Raw genomic sequence first — 7,425 nt, forward strand, 5'->3', positions numbered from 1 at the left:
TTTATTAGTGTGCGTACACACACACACACACATACATACACATACACACATACACGCATACACATGCACACACACATACACACACACACACACTCAGCAAAGGATTCTGTACAGAGAAGTATCTCTTCTTGCTATGAGGTTACACCCTGGTAAGCCTAGTATTAGGCTGAAAATCTTTCATGCGATAAACCTGCCTTTAGTCAACTTGACCTCCAAACATTCTAGCTCAGGACTTCAGTGCATTGCAAATACTGTAGCTCCCCTTGTTGTCAGAGATGGGCAGAAATATGGTCACTACTGCTGCCTGATATCCCAAGAGTGGGCTTGATCATAAGGTGCTGGCCCCTGATAGGATCCAGGTCCAAATTCCTTGGGGCTGTTGGTATAGTTCAGAGGTAGATACCTTGTCTAGCATGCTAGAGAACCTGGGTTCTATTCCCCCAATACTGCTAAATGGGAACTAAATCCCAAGTTATGTTTTCTACCCTGTATATTGTTTTATATGTTCCTAATTCAAAGACCTTAGGTAAGCATGCCTAAGTCAAACACTGTCTACGTTGCTTTTCCCCAAGCACGCAAGAATGCCATTTACTTTTCGTTTAGTTGAGTAACCAGCCCACCTTGGTTTGCCAGGGATTCTCCCTGATCTTTAAACACCAAGTCCTGTGCCTTGAGAAACCCCTTATTCTTAGCAAACAAGATCAATGTGCTACTTTACCCATCACAAAAATTGCATAAAATATCCACGTTTTTATTGGGCTCTCTGTGCTGCTGATTGGTGAATCCCTGGATGGAGCAGCCATCCTCATGCACACAGTAATCAGGTGGAATCGGAGAGCTTCCCCCTCCGGTTGGAGATGGACTCCTTGGTGGAACTCTGGGACAGAAACACCACTGCTAGGACGTGGCTGAGCTGAGGGTGGCCCAAGGCTGTGGACCTCTTTCGGTTCCCAGTGCCACTGAGCTCCGCCAACAGTTACAAAGATCGCGTGCCCAAGCTCAGGGCCTCCCCTCCATTTCCCAGCATTTCTGGTAAGAGCAGAGCCAGTGTGCTTCAACTTCCTTACATGGAACAGTGGAACTCCCTCCCTCTTACCTGGGAGTTCTGAGAGGATTAAATTATGAAAGATGCTGTGCTCTCGCATGACGCCTGATGTACATAGTAAGCAATCTATCAACATTATCTACTATATGTATCAAAATGTCACACTCTTCCCCATTACTAGGTATAACTACTATTAATTAAATTTTTAAATAAAAAAAAATAGCCACTGTTGTTACTGTTATTCCCAACTGGGATATTGGGAAATGCTTCTCGGATTCTATAATATTGTTAGACATTGAATTATTAGAAGGTAGACTCAGATCCGTGTGAAGAGGACGACAGATCATACTAAAAGAAGAAGCCTAACATTTGGATTGACATTCTTAAGGTCCGGTAACAGAAGAAATAAATTCTGAAGGCGGAAGTGATTTGGGTTTAGTTGTTTGAAAAGAAAGTGGAAATATTTCCTGAAGAGCAGTAGGCACAGAGGGAAGGGCAGAGTCATCCCTGTGGTGTCTAGATTTGACAGGCATTTGACACATGAAGATGGATGGCTCTCCAGGCAATGATTTGCTGTAGCTTGAAGGTTAACCAGCAAGTTTCCTGCATCCCAGAGTGCGAGGCTAGAGGAGGAGGCTGACTCGTGTGAACCCCGCTGATTGGAGCCTGTTTCAGGGGACGTCTCTGCGTGGCAGTGTTTCTAATGCACAAGTGCCCATTAAAACAAGGACCCAACGGGACCTCACAGAATAAAGAATGATTCAGCGTGCATTGCTTTTGGTAGCTAGCCTGAGACTGTAAAAGGGGGAGTTTGGGGGGTTCCGTTTTAAGGTGGTACAGTTTTTGTATTTAGCTCAAACTCCGAGTTAAGGAAAGACACTCATTTTCCTTTTGGTCACCCAAACTTGTAGCCTGACTTGAACACCCTAATGAAAAGCGTTATGTGAGCCACGAAGTTACAATTACCTATTCATTCTCGGATTAGACAGAGCTGGAGCAAGAGCAGATTAGAGCAAGCAGACTCCATTAGCTTCATTAGCGTGCTCCAAATTAGATTTTTCTCAGCTAAATTTTTCAGCTGAGCAGGGCCAGCAGCTGTTGCCCAGACACAGGCCTCAAAGGAGATGCTCCCTGAGCCACTGTGGCTGAGTCCTTGCCCCTCCCAGGTTGACCTCCAGGAGGACTTTAGAAAGCCCCTGGGGCTGTGTCCTGTGGTCCCAGCTTCTATGAACCCATGCAGCCACTTCAAACATTATTTCCATGTGAGACTCCCCACTGGCCTTCTCTGTTATTACTTGGACACGCGCTAAGCTCTGTGTGGGACCCGCTGTATAATTTGCTAGGCCTATTGCAAAACACAAACGCAAGGCCCCTTGTTCAAAAGGTATTAAGCATTTCAAACCAGAGCAGCGGGACATCAGTCCAGCTCTGACCCTGGGCAGCCTGACGTCCACGGTGAAGCCAGCCCGACTTTCAGTCAGAACCATAATTACCATTTACACTGTGGTCATTGTGGCAATGTCCACCTGTGCATAGATGACAGGTGAGGACCTTTCTACTTACCTGGCTGTGCATAGACTGTATGACTTAGCTCACAAACGTCACTGAGAGAGGTGTCCCATTGCCAACCAGACTTCCAAAAGGCGCACAGATCTAGGATGGCAACATCACTGAATGTCTTTGGGATATGCAGTCATGAAAACATAAATATTAAGCATAGAGTCCTGGAAGCCTCAAAGTAGAGAAGTGTGCTACACTGGCAGATGGAGATGCACGTGAACCCTGGGCAGTAACAGAAATACGGGCGGGAGATGTTCTCAGCGACAGCAGATCCTGTTACTGGGCATCACCGTATCCAATGAAATAACAGAATACCTAGACAGGCAGGATATGAACCATCAACAACGCCCTTAAAGCAGCTGTGCTGTCAGGTCCCCAGCACATCTGAGGTCTACAGAACTGTGACATCATCTGGATATCATTGCTTCTCCTCCTTCCTCCAGCCCACTGCTATATAAGCTTTCTCCAAGCTGGGCACCCTCTCCTTCTGGCCCTGTTGACTGGTTCTCTGGCAGTCTCTTGGGGAGTCCAGGCTTCTCAGTTGCTTTGATGGCTATCTCTAAGGAGAAGATTCAGGAAGACGTCCCTCATCAACATCCTGAGTTAGGAGTGTGTGTGTCTCCAGGGCACATCTGCTCTTGTGGATGACATGCAGATGAAAGTCAACCAGAAGCAAACAGACTCCTAACTGTCCTAGTCACTGACTATCAGCGTCCTTTATCCCCTTTTCCTTTGTCCCTAGAGAGTGATGTCATCTATAGCTCCCTTCACATCTTGGTGTATGCGCAAGCTTCCCATATAGATTCTGCTTCTTTTTGCGAACCTTCAGTCATGCCCCAAAGCCTCACTCATAACTTCAGAACGCATGTCCCACCTTCATCCTCCTGTCCTATCCCACATGCCAGTGCTGGGTCTTGAAAGACCTAGCTCAGCAAGTCCCTGCCATCCTCCATGGGTCAACATCGTGAAGCTACTCTTGGGAAGCACCTGATGGTCCTCCCACCTACAGGGCCTCAAGTCCCTTCACTTGTACCTCTGAATTGGTGCTCGCCATATCTGGTCACAGAAAAGCTTTCCGTTCTTGGTTTTGTAAGCTTTATGTCAGGCGGCTGAGGATACATGATCACCTTCTCTCCCTCTCCCGGGTGTCCAGAGTTAGAGTACACCCCGTGGCTCCTGACTTAGGGCATTGTACTTTATTTGTGCTAGTAGGCTCAGTAAACAAACTCTTAGTGAAGTCGTGTCAAAGACGCAGCCACCAGAGGTCACTAATGATGAGGCTGAGAACATGGTCTATAGGCATGGCACCTGTACAAACTGTCCCCAGGTCACTGAAACAGACCTAATGGCTCCCTCTATATCTACCTACTTTGTGGCCTCAGTCCAACCTCCACATAACTGTCAAGTATTATTCTTACAAGCTAAGTCAGTTGCCATTGCCTCTGTTTTAGAACCTTCTAGAGGTTCTGTAGAGGAAGGGCTCTAAGTCATAATGTGGTTGGAAAGAGAGACAAATGTTTTGACATTATCTTCATCTTCATTACAATGAATAAGAAGTTGGGATTGCTGCTGAAGAAGCCACAACCCTCTGGTGTCTCGTTCCCACTTGTAATCTGTTTACCTATGAACCCTAGTTAGCGCTGGAGTCTTCCCAAACTGGAACTTCCTTCTAGATCCTTTCCTCTTTCTTTGTACAACCCCCATCCTTTTTTGTCCTATGAGATGCATGTCTAGGGGGGAGTCTCTGGTCTCCCTCTGTCTTAGTTAGGATCGCCATGCTCTAATGAAACACCATGACCAAAGAAACTTGGGAGGAAAGAGCTCATTCGGTTTACGCTTCCATAGCACTGTTCGCCATTGAAGGCAGGCAGGACAGGACCTCAAACAAGGCAGGAACCTGGAGGCACGAACTGATGCAGAGACCATGGAGAAGTGCTGCTTACTGGCTTGTTCCCCATGGCTTGCTCAGTCTGTTTTCTTATAGAATCCAAGACCACTGGCACAGGGATTGCGCCACCCACAATGGCTGGGTCCTTCCCCATCCATCGCTAATTAAGAAAATGCCCTACAGCTGGTTCTTATGGAGATCTTCTCAGTTGAAGTTCCCTTCTCCCAGATGACTCTAGCTTGTATGAAGTTGACATTAAACTAGCCAGGACACTCTCAGTCATGGGGACATTCATCCAAATGTCCTATAATGATGGGGAATTCTTGTTGGCATTCTTAGTGTTGGATGAGGAAGAGTGAGCAGGATCCGATGGGTTATCCCCATGTAAATGCAACTCCTCACTTACAAACAAGAGCATTTCCACTCATGCAGAATGACAAAACTATCATTTTCACAAACACAGAAGGAAAATCGCCCAGCATGTTGGGATAATGGGTCTCTCATAATGGCTCAAAGAAGTTATGAGACAATGTCTGCACACACCATTTATGAGAAGGTTTTGGCACATGGTTATCAGGAAAGACGGGGAAATCACTTCAGACAGAAAAAAAAAAAAACCGAGCCACTCCTGTGTTCTTTTGAATTATTATCTGTTAGCCACACCATGGTGTGTTGTTTGCATCCAATGCAGTGGGCTTAGATTATTCAGAAGCTAAATGTTTAGCAGAGGTAAGAAACAGTTTTCCTGGCTGACTACCCAGGTTCCCCTAAGCTGGGGAAAGAAGAGGATTCATCTATATTTAAATTTTCTTATTGCTCTAGAAGTAACATGCTAGAGGTGACATTGCTCAGTCTCCTCCAATTGCAACAGGGCCCTCACCTCCTCCCTGCAGGCTAGTGACTCACCCTTCTTCCCATCAAGACATCTTGATGGTGGGTCACAGAGGCCACATAGGAGGGGGATGAGGAGAAATCAGAAAGCTAGACAGATCTACCTTTCACAACCACTTGAACCAGCTTCCACAGTGATGTGAGTAGTTATCAGTGCAAAGCGGGAAGGAAGACTATGGGTTGGAACAGTGCTGTCTGCTCCTGGAGATGAAGGAAATCACACCCACCTCTCCCACACTGTCTGTATCCCACTTCTTGATTTTTAACATTTTTTTTCCTAAATGGCAACGTAATTCTCCCAGGTACCTTGGCTTGAATCTCTACAGGACTACTGAAAGCCTGGGAAGTAGCAGTGTGTACCGACTACAACCAAACCCACCCAGCTACATTTGATCTGAACTCCCTCTGAAGCACATTATTTTCCACAGTTAAGACTATGTGTGGTATAGCTTTTAATATGGCTTCCCTTGTTTCCTGCTTCGCTCATGTTATCATAAGCATTTTCCCATGTCACAGAAACATTCTTCATATGATAATGTGAGGGGGGATGTATATTATTAGCAGCTGAGATAAGAATTCCTTTTAGGGCAAAACAGCTTTTTTTTTTTCCAAAAAAGAAAAGAAGAAGAAGAAGAGGAGGAGGGGGATGAGGGGGAGGAGGAGGAAAAGGAGGAGGAGGAGGAGGAGGAGAAGGAGGAGGAGGAGGAGGAGGAGGAGAAGGAGAAGGAGAAGGAGGAGGAGGAGGAGGAGAAGAAGAGAAGAGGAGGAGGAAGAGGAGAAAAAAGAAAGAAAGAAAAAAGAAAGAAAAGCAAAGCTCTGGGGAGCAGCATGGGGAATAATTTGTCAGTTGCTACAGGGAATTGTGAGCCAGAGGAGGGTACGAGATAGAGCCGAGAAACATGGTCCCTTTGTGGACCCTCATTATCGCCGAACATTATCACATCATGAGAAACAGGAAGACAACGGAGAACCGGGGTGGTTCTAGGCAGGGCAGGGCAGGGCAGGGCAGGGCAGGGCAGGGCAGGGCAGGGCAGGGCAGGGCAGGGCAGGGCAGGGCAGCACCAGAAAGAGCCTGTGGAGGAAGCCCTCAGTGATCTACAAAGTTAATGGAGAGAGCATGCATTTTTCATAAACTGTAGTTTGGAGAAATAGGGCGTGTTAATCAGAGCATAGGGAAGGCCTCTCGGGTGCCTCAGCTGGTGCCAGGCTGACAGTTCCAGGATTCTGATCGTTGCTCTGGGCTCCACTGAACTTGTTTAATCATTTAAACAACACTTGGAACAACTTCACATTTGGATTATTGGACTTTAGAACCCTGAAGTCAGACAGCACGAGCTTTTGCCTGAACTGCACCAGGTGAGCTCCTGAGTATCCTCAGGAACACGTGGGCCTACAATCTTGCAGATAGCTGTCCTGCCGGGGAGGGTCCTTTCATCTTTAGGGCATTACAAAGCCCTGTGTGACCCGTACAAAGGAAATGGTGCATTTTCTCCCATCTGTAATGTTTCGCCTTCACCAGCAAGTGGCCCCTAGAGACAGAGATTCAAATTCTGACAGGTAGCTTGGACTCCTCCTCCGCTGGAACTCCAGGCTTGCCATGCCATGTTAGACAAGGGAGCAGAAAAGTGGGGGCAGCTCCTGTCAGCATGATGTCATGTCTGACCCAGATTCATAAGAGGATAAAGTTCAAAGAGGCTGACTGATTCGGAGCTGTCCCCACTGAGCCAGTCTCTGGAGAATCGGGAAGGGCCGTGATCAATGGACAGTGATATGGTGAGACTCTAGCCTAGAGTGGGAAAGCCATGGTTTGCCATCCCCAGAAATCCAGAGCTCTGGGGGTCATTCAGACAGACCCTATTCTTACTGTTACTGCCAGGATCATGGGAAATGATGGCAGCATTATTTGGCAACTGAGGCTGAGACCGGCTGTGTTTATCACAGTGCTCCCGAGGCAGGTTTCTTTGTGAGGGTTATTGCTGTGACGAAACACCATGACACCACGACCAGAAGTAAGTTGGGGAGGAGAGGGTTTGTTTGGCTT

Source organism: Rattus norvegicus, chromosome 15 (genome assembly GCF_021556685.1).
Source record: "Rattus norvegicus strain SHRSP/BbbUtx chromosome 15, alternate assembly SHRSP_T2T, whole genome shotgun sequence".
Classification (NCBI taxonomy): Eukaryota; Metazoa; Chordata; class Mammalia; order Rodentia; family Muridae; genus Rattus; species Rattus norvegicus.